Source organism: Sus scrofa, chromosome 14 (genome assembly GCF_000003025.6).
Source record: "Sus scrofa isolate TJ Tabasco breed Duroc chromosome 14, Sscrofa11.1, whole genome shotgun sequence".
In the NCBI taxonomy this organism is placed as follows: Eukaryota; Metazoa; Chordata; class Mammalia; order Artiodactyla; family Suidae; genus Sus; species Sus scrofa.
Window position 1 is genome coordinate 63,371,964 of NC_010456.5, and position 12,193 is coordinate 63,384,156.

Here is a 12,193-nt window from a genome sequence, read left to right on the forward strand (position 1 = left end):
AGCTGTTTGTATATTTTAGAGATTAGGCCCTCGCCCATTGCATCATTTGAAACTATTTTCTCCCATTCTGTAAGTTGTCTTTTTGTTTTCTTTTTGGTTTCCGTTGCTGTACAAAATCTTGTCAAGCATTGCTGTGCAAAAGCTTGTGGGTCCCATTGGTTTATTTTTGCTTATTTCTGTTGCTTTGGGAGACTGACCTGAGAAAACATTTGTAAGGCTGATGTCAGAGAATGTTTTGCCTATGCTCTCTTCCAGGAGTTGATGGTGTCTCGTCTGACATTTAAGTCTTTCAGCCATTTTGAGTTTATTTTTGTGCATGGTCTGAGAGTGTGTTCTAGTTTCATTGATTTGCATGCAGCTGTCCAGGTTTCCCAGCACCACTTGCTTAAAAGACTGTCTTTTCCCCATTTTATGTTCTTGCCTCCTTTGTCAAAGATTAATTGACTGTAGGTGTCTGGGTTTATTTCTGTGTTCTCTTTTCTGTTCCATTGGTCTGTATATCTGTTTTAGTACCAGTAATACACTGTCTTGATTACTATGGATTTGTAATATTGCCTGAAGTCTGGGAGAGAGATGTCTCCTGCTTGGTTTTTGTTCCTCAGGATTGTTTGGCAATTCTGGGTCTTTTGTGGTTCCATATAAATTTTTGGATTCTTTATTCTAGTTCTGGGTAATTTGATAGGGATTGCATTGAATCTGTAGATTGCTTTGGGTAGTATGACCATTTTTACCATATTAATTTTTCCAACCCAGGAGCATGGAATATCTTTCCATTTCTTTACATCTTCTTTAATTTCCTTGATGAATGTTTTCTAGTTCTCAGCATATAAGTCCTTTACCTCCTTGGTCAGGTGTATTCCCAGGTATTTGATTTTTTGAGGAGCAATTTTAAAAGGTATTGTATTTCTGTATTCCTTTTCTAATATTTCATTGCTGGTATACAGAAATGCAACTGATTTCTGAATGTTAATCTTACATCCTGCTACTTTGCTGAATTTGCTAATCAGTTCAAGTAGTTTTTGGGTTGAGTCCTTAGGGTTTTCTATATATAGCATCATGTCGTCTGTATACAGTGACAGTTTTACCTCTTCTCTTCCTATTTGGATACCTTTTATTTCTTTTGTTGTCTGATTGCTGTGGCTAGGACTTCCAATACTATGTTGAATAGCAGTGGTGAGAGTGGGCATCCTTTTCTTGTTCCAGATTTTAGTGGGAAGGCTTTCAGCTTTTCTCCATTGAGAAATAAATGGCTTTTATTATATTAAGGAATGTTCCCTCTGTCCCACTTTGGTAAGAGTTTTGATCATGAATGGATGTTGGACTTTGTCAAATGCTTTTTCTGTATCTCTTGAGATGATTATGTGATTTTTTTACTTTTCTTTTGTTAATGTGGTGTATGACATTGATTGATTTACTTATGTTGAACCATCCTTATGCACCTGGGATGAATCCCACCTGGTTGTGGTGTACAATCTTTTTGATGTTGTTGGATTCAGTTGTCTAAAATTTTGTTGAGCATTTTTGCATCTAAAATTCATCGAAGATATTGGCCTATAGTTTTCTTTTTTGGTGGTATCTTTGTCTGATTTTGGAATTAGGGTGACGGTGGCGTCATAGAATGTCTTTGGGAGTGTTCCTTCTTCAACCTTTTGAAAAAGTTTAAGGAGGATGGATATAAGTTCCTCTTTGTATGTTTGGTAGAATTCTCCTGTGAAGCCATCTGGTCCTGGACTTTTATTTGTAGGGAGTGTTTTTATGACATATGCAATCAGCCTTCTTTATCCTAAAGCCTGTTTTGTCTGAGTACTGCTACTCTAGCTTTTTTGATTTCCATTTGCATGGAACATCATCTTCTATCCCCTTAATTTCAGTCTGTATGTATCCCTAGACCTGAAGTTGTTCTCTTGAAGATAGTATATATATATATATATATAATATATATATATATATTTTTATATATGTATATTATATATATATTATATTTTATATATGTATATATTATATATATATTTTATATATGTATATATTATATATATTTTATATATGTATATATTATATATATTTTATATATGTATATATTATATATATATATATTTTAGGGAGAATACAAAAACAAACCTAGTTTTTTTATTCATTCAGCCAGTTTATGTCTTTTGGTTGGAGCGTTTAATCCATTTACACTTAAGGTAATTATTGATATGTATGCTCTTATTGCCATTTTGTTAATTGTTTTGGATTTGTGTTGTTGGTCTTTTTTCTTCCCTTCTTTTGTTCTCTTCTCTAGTTGTTTGATGACTATCTTTAGTATTCCGTTTGGTTTTCTTTTTTCTTTTTTTTTTTCTTTCTTGGCCACCTCACAGCATATGGAGTTCCCAGGCCAGGGATCAGATCTGATCTGTAGTTGTGACCAATGCTGAAGGTGCAACAATGCCAGATCCTTTAACCAACCCACCATGCCAGGCCAGGCATTGAACCTATGTCCTAGTGCTCCAGAGATGCCGCCGATCCCCTTGCATCAGGAACTCCTAATTGTTTTTTAAGTTGCTGGTCTCTTAATTTCAAATGTATTTTCAATATTCAGTATTATCCTCTCTTCATGATTGCTGGTTTTGATGTCATATTTGTCTGTGGATGATTTCCTACCTTTTTTTTTTTTTTTTTTTTTTTTTTTGTCTTTTTGCTATTTCTTGGGCCACTCCCTCGGCATATGGAGGTTCCCAGGCTAGGGGTCGAATCGGAGCTGTAGCCACCAGCCTACGCCAGAGCCACAGCAACGCAGGATCTGAGCTGCTTCTGCAACCTATACCACAGTTCACGGCAACACCAGATCGTTAACCCACTGAGCAAGGGCAGGGACTGAACCTGCAACCTCATGGTTCCTAGTCAGATTCAATAACCACTGCACCACGACGGGAACTCCGATTTCCTACTTTTATTTTATGTTTGCCTTTACAGGTGAGCTTTTCTATTTGTAATTTTCTTGTTCCTAGTTGTGGCCTTTTCTTTACAACCTAGAGAAGTTCCTTTTGCATTTGTTGTGATGCTGGTTTGATGGTGGTGAATTCTTTCAGTTTTTGATTGTCTATAAATCTTTTTTTTTTTTTGTCTCTCTCTCTTTTATTTTTTTTGTCTTTTCTGGGGCTGCACCTGTGGCATATGGGGGTTCCCAGGCTAGGGGTCTAATTGGAGCTGTAGCTGCCAGCCTATATACCAAGCCATTGCAACACCAGATCCAAGCCGCATCTGTGACCTACACCACAGCTCATGGCAATGCTGGATCATTAACCTACTGAGCAGGGCCAGGGATCAAACCTGCAACCTCATGGTTCCTAGTCAGATTCATTAACTACTGCACCATGATGGGAACTCCAGTCTATAAATCTTTTGATTTCTCCATTGTATCTGAATGAGAGCCTTATTAGGTAGAGTATTCTCAGTTGCAGATTCTTCCCCTTCATCTCCCTAAATATGTTGTGTCACTTCCTTCTGGCCTGCAGAGCTTTTGCTAGAAAAATCAACTGGTTACCTTATGGGGGTTCCCTTGTATATTAGTTATTGCTTTTCCCTTGCTACTTTTAATATTTTTTCTTTGTGTTTAATTTTTGTCAGTTTTATTAGTATGTGTCTTGGTGTGTTCCTCTGGGTTTCTCCTGTATGGGGCTCTCTGTGCTTCTTCACTTTGAGTGAGTGTTTCCTTTGCCATGTAAGGGAATTTTTTGGCTACAGTCTCTTTAAATATTTTCTCAATAGCGAGGTGGGGTGGGGCCACAACTGGAGTACATGCAGGCCTTTTACAGCAGGAGGGAGTGAGGTTGTAATCTGGCAGTGCAGTCCAGCTCAAGTGGGAGCTTCCTGTAGAGTTCCCAGTGGCAGGGGCTTGTGTGGGGAAGCTGGCTGTAGCGGTGGTCCCACCCCTTGCATGCCACCTAACAATAGCACTTAGCCTCTGTGGCAGCCTGGGCCTCTTCTCAAATATTCCCTGTTTTGGTGCTGTGCCCTCCCACTCTTCCAGGCTGAATTGCCTAGCCAACAGACATCCTATCCTGAGGTTTGTTCTCTAAGCACCACACTCCAGCACTCAGCGACCCTGACCTTAGCCCCCATATCAGCAGATGTGCAGCTCAGCTAGTGCATGCAGGGTGGTTGCTTGGTCCATCTATTTATGTCTCATTCTATCCTGCCTGTCTCAGCCCAGCCGTTGTGCTTTCCTGCAAGCTTCTGAAGCTCCTTTCCTGTCCCATCTAGACTCCCTACTGGTGAGGGGACTCTCCCAGCTGTTACAACCTCTCCTCTCCTTGAGGTCCCTCTCTCTAGGGCGCAGGTCCTGACCTGCTTCTGCTTCTTTTTTTTTTTTTTTTTTTTTTTCTCTCTCTTTGATCCTACCTGGTTACATGGAGATCCCTCTTGTCCTTTCAGGTTCTTCTGCCAGTGTTCAATAGCTGTCCTATGAGGATTGTTTCATTTGTAGATGTATTCCTGATTTGTTTATGGGCATAGGTGGATTCCATGTCCTCCTACTCTGCCATCTTTATCTGTCACATTGTCTTTTATCTTTCTTTTCTTTTCTTTTTTTTTTTGTCTTTTTGAGGGCCACATCTGTGGCATATGGAGGTTCCCAAGCTAGGGGTCTAATTAGAGCTGTAGCCGCTGGCCTATACCACAGCCACAGTAACACGGAATCGAAGCCATGTCTGCACTACACCACTGCTCACGACAAGTGGATCCTTAACCCACTGAGCGAGGCCAGGGATTGAACCCTCAACCTCATGGTTCCTAGTCAGATTCGTCAACCACTGCGCCACGATGGGAACTCCAGATTTGCCAGTATTTTATTGAGGATTTTTGCCTCAGTGTTTATGAAGGATATTAGTCTATTTATATTTATTATTATTGTTATTTTGTGATATCGTTAGCTTTGATATCAGGGTAACACTGGCCTCAAAGAATGAGTTAGGGAGTCTTCTTCCTTTTTCATTTTTGGGAAAAGTTTGAGAAGGATTGGTATTAGTTCTTCTTTAAATGTTTAGTAGAATTCACCAATGCAGCCATCAAGTTCAGGGTTTTTCTGTTGTTAGGAGATTTTTGATGACTGACTCAATCTCCTTACTAATTATTGGTCAATTCACATTTTCTATTTCTTTGTAATTTAGTCTTGGTATGTTTGTATTTATAGGAATTTGTCTATTTCATCTGGGTTATCCAGTTGATGGCATATAGTTCTTTTTAGCACTTTCTTATAATTCTTTTTATTTCTCTAGAATTGATAGTAATGTCCTTACTTTCATTTCTGATTTGAGTCATTTGAGTCTTCTCTTTTTCTTTTCTTTTCTTTTTTTTCTTTTTTCTTTTTCTTTCTTTCTTTTTTTTTTTTTTTTTTTTTGCTTTTTAAGGCCGCACCCACAGCATATGGAAGTTTCCAGGGTAGGGGTCAAATCAGAGCTGTAGCTGCTGGCCCACACCACAGCTCATAGCAACACCAGATCCAAGCCACAATGCCAGATCCTTAGCCCACTGAATGAGGCCAGGGATAGAAGCTGCAATCTCATGGATCCTAGTCAGATTCATTTCCGTTGTGCCATGATGGGACCTCCAAGCCTTCTCTTTTTCTTACTCCATTTGGTTAAAAGTTTATCAAGTTTGTTGATCTTTTCAACAAACCTACTTTTGATTCTCAGCGATTTTCTCTATATTTCATTCTCTAATTCATTTTTCTCTTCTCTACTCCTTCTACTACTTTTGGGTTTAGTTTGTTATTCTTTTTCTAAAGTTACATTGTTAGTTTGAGATTATTAATTTGAAAAAAAATTTGAAAATTTAAAATGTAAGCTTTTATAGCTATAAATGTCCTCTTTAGCACTGCTTTCGCTGTTTCCTATACATTTGGTAGTTTGTGGGTTTTTTTTTTTTTCTTTTTCGCTAGTCTGTAATATGTTCTAATTTCCTTTGATATTTCTTCTTTGATCCCTTGATGGTTTAAGTGTGGTGTTTGATTTTCACAAATTTGTAAATTTTCCAGTTTTGCTTTGGTGACTGAATTCTAATTTATCCTGTTGTAATCAGAGAATATACTTTGTATGATATCCTTTAAAATCTATTGAAACCTGGAGTTCCCGTTGTGGCGCAGTGGTTAACGAATCCGACTAGGAACCATGAGGTTGCGGGTTCGGTGCCTGCCCTTGCTCCAGTGGGTTAACGATCTGGTGTTGCCTCATGAGCTGTGGTGTAGGTTGCAGACACGGCTCGGATCCCGCGTTGCTGTGGCTGTGGCGTAGGCCGGTGGCTACAGCTCCGATTCGACCCCTAGCCTGGGAACCTCCATATGCCGCGGGAGCAGCCCAAAGATATAGCAAAAAGACAAAAAAAAAAAAAAAAAATCTATTGAAACCTAATTTGTGGCCTAACATATGGACTATCCTGGAAAATGTTCCATGTGCACTTGAGAAGAATGTGTATACTGTTGTTGCTGGGTAGAGTGCTATATGCCTGTTAGATCAAGTTGGTTTTTGTGTTTTGGTTACCTATTTCCTCACTTATCTTCTGTGTGGTCCTTCTATTTATTACTCAGCCTGAAGTATTGAAGTCTCTAACTATTACTGTAAAAGTGTGTATCTCTCACTTTAATTCTGTCAGTTTTTGCTTCATACAATTTGATGGTCTGTTATTAGGTGTGTTATATGTTCTTGATGTATTGAATCTTAATAACATATAATGTCCTCTTTTGTCTCATGTAACCCTTTCTGATTTAAAGTCTGTTTTGTCTAATATTAGTGTAGCCATTCCTTCTTCCTGCTATTTACATGGAATATCTTTTTCTGTCTTTTCACTTTCAATATATTTTAGTTGTTGGCTCTAAAATGAGTTTCTTGTAGACAGAGTATAATGCTTTTATTCATTCTGCCAATATCTGTCTTTTGATAGGAGGAGTTAATCCATTTACACTTAATGCAATTGCTTTTGAAGAAGAACTTTTGTCATTTTGTTACTTGTTTTCTATTTGCCTTAGAGCTTTTTTGTCCCTTATTTCCTTCATTGCTGTCTTTTGTGGTTAGTTGATTTTTTTGTGTGTGTGTGTTGAAATTCCTTTTCCATTTCTCTAGTTGTTATATTTTTGTGGTTACCATGAGGATTCCATTTAACATCCTAAAGTTGTAACACCCTAATTTGGATTTATACAAACTTTACTTAAAAAACATACAAAATCTCTGTTCTTTTGCAGTACCCTCTCCACTTCATTTAGTTGTTCATGTCACAAAACCATATCTTTATATATGTGTATTCCCAAACATAAACTAATAATTATTTTAAGTGGCTTAAATTATGTAGAAAATGAAAAATGGGTTACAAACCAAAATTACGATGACACAAGCTTTTCTAATTACTGATGTATTGACCTTTGTTGACATCTTAATTTTTTCATAATGCCTCAAGTTAATGTCTAGTGTCCTTTTATTTCACTTTGTAGAAGTCCCTTCAGTGTATCTTACTGGCCAGGTCTAGTGATAACAAACACCTTCAGTTTTTATTTCTCTGTAAAAGTCTCAATTTTCCCTTTACTTTCGGAGGGCAGTTTTTCCAGATAAAGGAATCTTAGTTGACATTTTTTTTTTCTTTCAGCTCTTTGAATGTATCAGCTCACTACTTCCTAGCCTCCAAAGTCTGTAATGAGAAATCTACTGATAATCTTAAGGAGGATCCCTTGTATGTGGTGAGTTGCTTCTCTCTTGCTGCTTTCAAGATTCTGTCTTTGTCTTTGAAAAGTTTGATTATAATGTGTTTCACTGTCTTTTTGTATTCATCTTACTTGAGTTCATTAAGCTTCTTGGATGTTTATGTACATACATTTCATAAAATTTGTAAAGTTTTCAGCTGTTGTTTTTTTCAGATACTCTTCTGCTTTTTTTCTTGTTCTTCTTTTGGATCTCCCACAGTATTATATTAGCTTATTGGTAGTGTCCAAAACGTCTTTTAGAATCTGTTTGCTTTTCTTCAAACCTTTTTGTTTTGGGGATCATTTCCCTTGCTCTGTTTTTAAGTTCACTGATTCCTTATTCTGCCCAATCAGCTCTGCATTTGAATCCCTCCAGTTTTTTTTTTCTCCTTTTCAATCATTATACTTTTCAACTGCCAATTTTTTTTCATTTCTTCATAGGTTTTCTCCTTATTGATATTTTCATTTTATTCATACATCATTTTCTTGTCTTTCTTCATGACTTTCTTGAGATGTTGAAGCATCTTGAAGACAGCTTTTTAAGTCTTTGTCCAGTAGATCAGCTATTAGGTCTTTTTCAGGGAGAGTTTCTGTTGATTTATATTTTTCCTTTGAATGGGCCATACTTACCTTTTTTTTTTTTTGTATGCACTGTAATTTTTTGTTTAAAACTGGACATTTGACTCTAATAATGTGGTAGCTCTGGAAATGAGGTTCACCCTTTTCCCCAGGGCTTGATGTTTTTGTTGTTTTGATTGTTGTAGGCTGTCTCTGTGCCAAGGAGTCTGAGGTGTAAAGTTGAGGTCTTTCTGAGCCTGCACCTTTTGCTGGGCATGTGCAATAACTTCCTAATTCTCCTCACATATGGTGTTGCTTTTGAATGTCCTCATTTTTATGTCTGCCTCTCAAGAGAGGAAAAATAAAAAATGAAGGAATGGAGAAAAGTGTCCCAGCCCTTTAAATTCCCTGGTAGTCACTTCCTCTAGAAGGGGAGAGGCTTGCAGCAATACAGAGAGGTACAGCAATAATGCTCACTTGCCTCTTTGTCTGCTCCTCTGTGATTTGAAGCAGCAGTCAGTGATTAGAGCACAGATCCATGATAGTTGGATAACAAGATCCTTTATGTTCACCCTGACTCCTAAAAGCTGTGTGCAAGCTGTTCTGGGAACATATGAATGGCTGCCTGCCATGGGGGTGGGGTATGGGTAGCTGCTGCTGTGCTAGCAGCTGAAATTGACCAAAATTAATCACTAAGTTGTCCCCTGGAAATTGTAAGTCTTCAGTAGACTCCAGAATTCCACAACTGTTTCATCAGACACATTCTGCCTGTGCAATTGTTGTCTAGGTGGGGTGGCAGATTTCTGATGCTTCTTACCCTGCCATTTTCCCACAATCCTCTGATGAAGATATTTTCCACTTGGATATATGGGAAGGAAAGTACATTCAATGTTTCAAGTGAGAAGATTCTTTTTTAAAGCTAACATTGCTTGAAACCTTATGGTGTCTATTTAATGCATTACATACATTATTTAATTTAATCCTTGCAATAATACTGAAAGAAATGGATTATTCCTTTTTATAGATGAGGAAATTGGGCAGAGAGGAGTTGTCTTTGTGTGGCATGTCACTTCTGAAGAGTGACCTCTTAATCTTTTTGTTTGACTATAGAGTCAGAATAACAAAAGTTTGATGAGAATTAGTTTCTTTATCTCTCAATGATACATGGTAGATATACAGTCCTGGGTTTGTAGGCAGTTTTGTTCCTTGAGGACATCCAGGGACCCAAGTTCCTTCTATTTTGTTGTTCCACCATTCCCTGGTTTTTTACCTTCAACCACATATTTGAAGCTGGCTTGCCAGCACCCGTAGAGGGGGGAAAAATGAGTGAAGACTAAGTGACTCACCTTTTTTTTTTTTTTTTTTTTTGTCTATGGCCACGAAAGTTCCTGGGCCAGAGACCAAACCCGTACCACAGCTGCTGCTGTGACAGTGCTCTGGATCTTTAACCTACTCTACCATAGAAGAGCTCCCAAGTGACTCACTTTTAAGAAGTGAAGATGCTTTGGAGTTTCCTGGTGGCCTAGGGGTTAAGGACTTGACATTGTCACTCTGTGGCTCAGTTCAGTCTCTGGCCTGGGAACTTCTTCATGCTGAGGATACAGCCAAAGGGAAAGTGAAGTTTTAAAAAGTTGCATACATCACTCTGGCTCATAGCCTATCTACCAGTACTTAGCCCAGTCATATGGCCAGGGTGAGATAGAAGGAATGCTCTGTTATGTAATCTATAACTAGGCAGGGAGTTAGATTATAAAAATGCAGAAAGAGCAAATAGACTTTGGGGATATACTTAGCAATATCTTCCACTCTTCCAGTTCACATCTCTCCCCTCTCAAAACATGTTCTGGCATTCTTTCCACTTAAGGGAGAAAATAAGTCTTTTTTGTACAAAAAAGAGAGCCATGTCAGACTCTGCAGGGATGCAGTGTTAGTAGTTGTGGGGTGTTTCTCATGGTGAACATCCTTGGAACAGTGTATCAGTCCTAGGAACACACCTGGTGGCAGAAGGGGTAGGTAAAGTGGAGAGGTGCTGGCAGAATATTTGGCTGCTTCACCAAGAACTGTCAAGAGTGATTTATTTCTTTCAGCCCTGGTTTAACTAACTTGAGGTCCAAAAACTATTCTTGCAAAAAACATTTTGTTTTTTTCTCTTAGATTTTAAACACTTAAAGTTAGTTCACATGTCTTTATTGTGTAGGGATGAATGCGTTTTTAACAAATGACATTGTTACTTGGAAAGTACACGCTACTCCAGTGTTTGCCAAAGTAAAGAGTTCATTTATTAGGAAACAAACAAACAAACAAAAAAAACCCCAAAAAACCCGCTATATCTCGCCCTTAGCTGAATTTAAGTGAAGAAAGATGAAATGTCTTTGTTGATATCAGGACATTGATACATTTTTTCAACTACTTTTCTGTGCTGTTGATATTTTGGTTGTGTACAACTCTTCAAACTTGTTTTACTCTTGCTAGTGAAATCCGAAGTATTCAGAAAGCACATTAATCTTCTGCATTAATCTTTCACCTATGGGGAGAGGAAGATATCTAGAGAACATTTTTATTTCCTGGGAACTTTATTTTTAGATTCCTTATTTTCTGTCTGAATAAACAGACAAAAATAACCAAGTCAAAAAAAACCAAAGTAAGAAGTTTTGTAAAAGATGTAAACGCTACTCTAGTTGTGTGGTTGACCTGCACAAAGGGGAAATGGTACTGATTGGCCTGGGCTTGATTCTGACTTTGCCACTTAATAATTGTTTGAACTTGAATTAGTCACTTGACTTCTTTGAGGCTTAGGTTCCTTGTTCAAAAAGTAGGGAAAATTATCTGTACCTCATTACATTGTTATTAGAATTAAGCCAGGAGTTCCTGCTGTGGTGCAGCAGGATCAGCAGCATCTCCCAGAGTACTGAGAAACAGGTTTGATCCCCCACCCAGCATAGTGGGTTAAGGATCTGGTGTTGCCGCAACTGCAGCGTAGGTCACAACTGCAGCTCAGATTTGATCCCTGGCCCTGGAACTCCATATGCCTTAAGGTGGCCAAAGAAGAAGAAGAAAAAAGAAGTAAATCATAGTTATACTAGTTACTAACTGGATGGCCTTAGTTAAGTTACTAAATCTTCCTGTGTTTCGATTTCTTCATCTGTAAAATGAGGTCATAATAGTAACTACTATATAGGGTTGAGAAGCAAAGTGCTTATAGTAGTGCCTACACCACAAAAAACTCTTGATATTCATATCTATGAATTTGTAATAGCCACCTGTGTGCATTGGCCTTGGTTGGGACATTAACCAGATAGGAAAGGAGGAATTCCCACTGTGACATAGTGGGTTAATGATTGAGCTTGCTCTGGAGGCACCATTTGGCTCCCCTGGCCTGGTGTAGTATGTTAAGAATCTTGCATGGTGGAGTTCCCGTCGTGGCGCAGTGGTTAACGAATCTGACTAGGAACCATGAGGTTGCGGGTTTGCTCCCTACCCTTGCTCAGTGGGTTAATGATCCGGCGTTGCCGTGAGCTGTGGTGTAGGTTGCAGATGTGGCTTGGATCCCGCATTGCTGTGGCTTTGGCGTAGGCTGGTGGCTACAGCTCCGATTCGACCCCTAGCCTGGGAACCTCCATATGCCGTGGGAGCGACCCAAAGAAATAGCAAAAAGACAAAAAAAAAAAAGAATCGGGCATGGTGTAGGTTGCAGCTGTGGCTCAGATTCCATCCCTGGCCCAGAAACTTCCATATGCCCTGGGAGTGGCCAAAAAAGAAAAAAAAAAAAACAAATAGGGGAAGGGAGTCAGTTGGCCTCCAGCCTGCTTGTCCAGTACAGGCTGGAATTCTTATGGGCTCCTGGATTTGCAGGGAGCGGTCTGGAGGCTGAACAGAGGCCAAAGTTACAGCAACCTTTGGAAACTGCTGGGGATGCATCTGAGAGAA

At 38.8% G+C, this 12,193-nt stretch overlaps 1 long non-coding RNA gene across 4 annotated transcripts in view; it reads left to right on the top strand.

The window, feature by feature from the left end:
- LOC110256850 overlaps positions 1–12,193 on the top strand; it is a 108,252-nt gene that overhangs the window by 43,520 nt on the left and 52,539 nt on the right. For all 4 annotated transcript variants that reach the window (XR_002338891.1, XR_002338894.1, XR_002338892.1 and 1 more), the window contains one exon: positions 7,615–7,705. This is a non-coding gene — a long non-coding RNA (uncharacterized LOC110256850). The remainder of the gene's footprint in view (positions 1–7,614; positions 7,706–12,193) is intronic.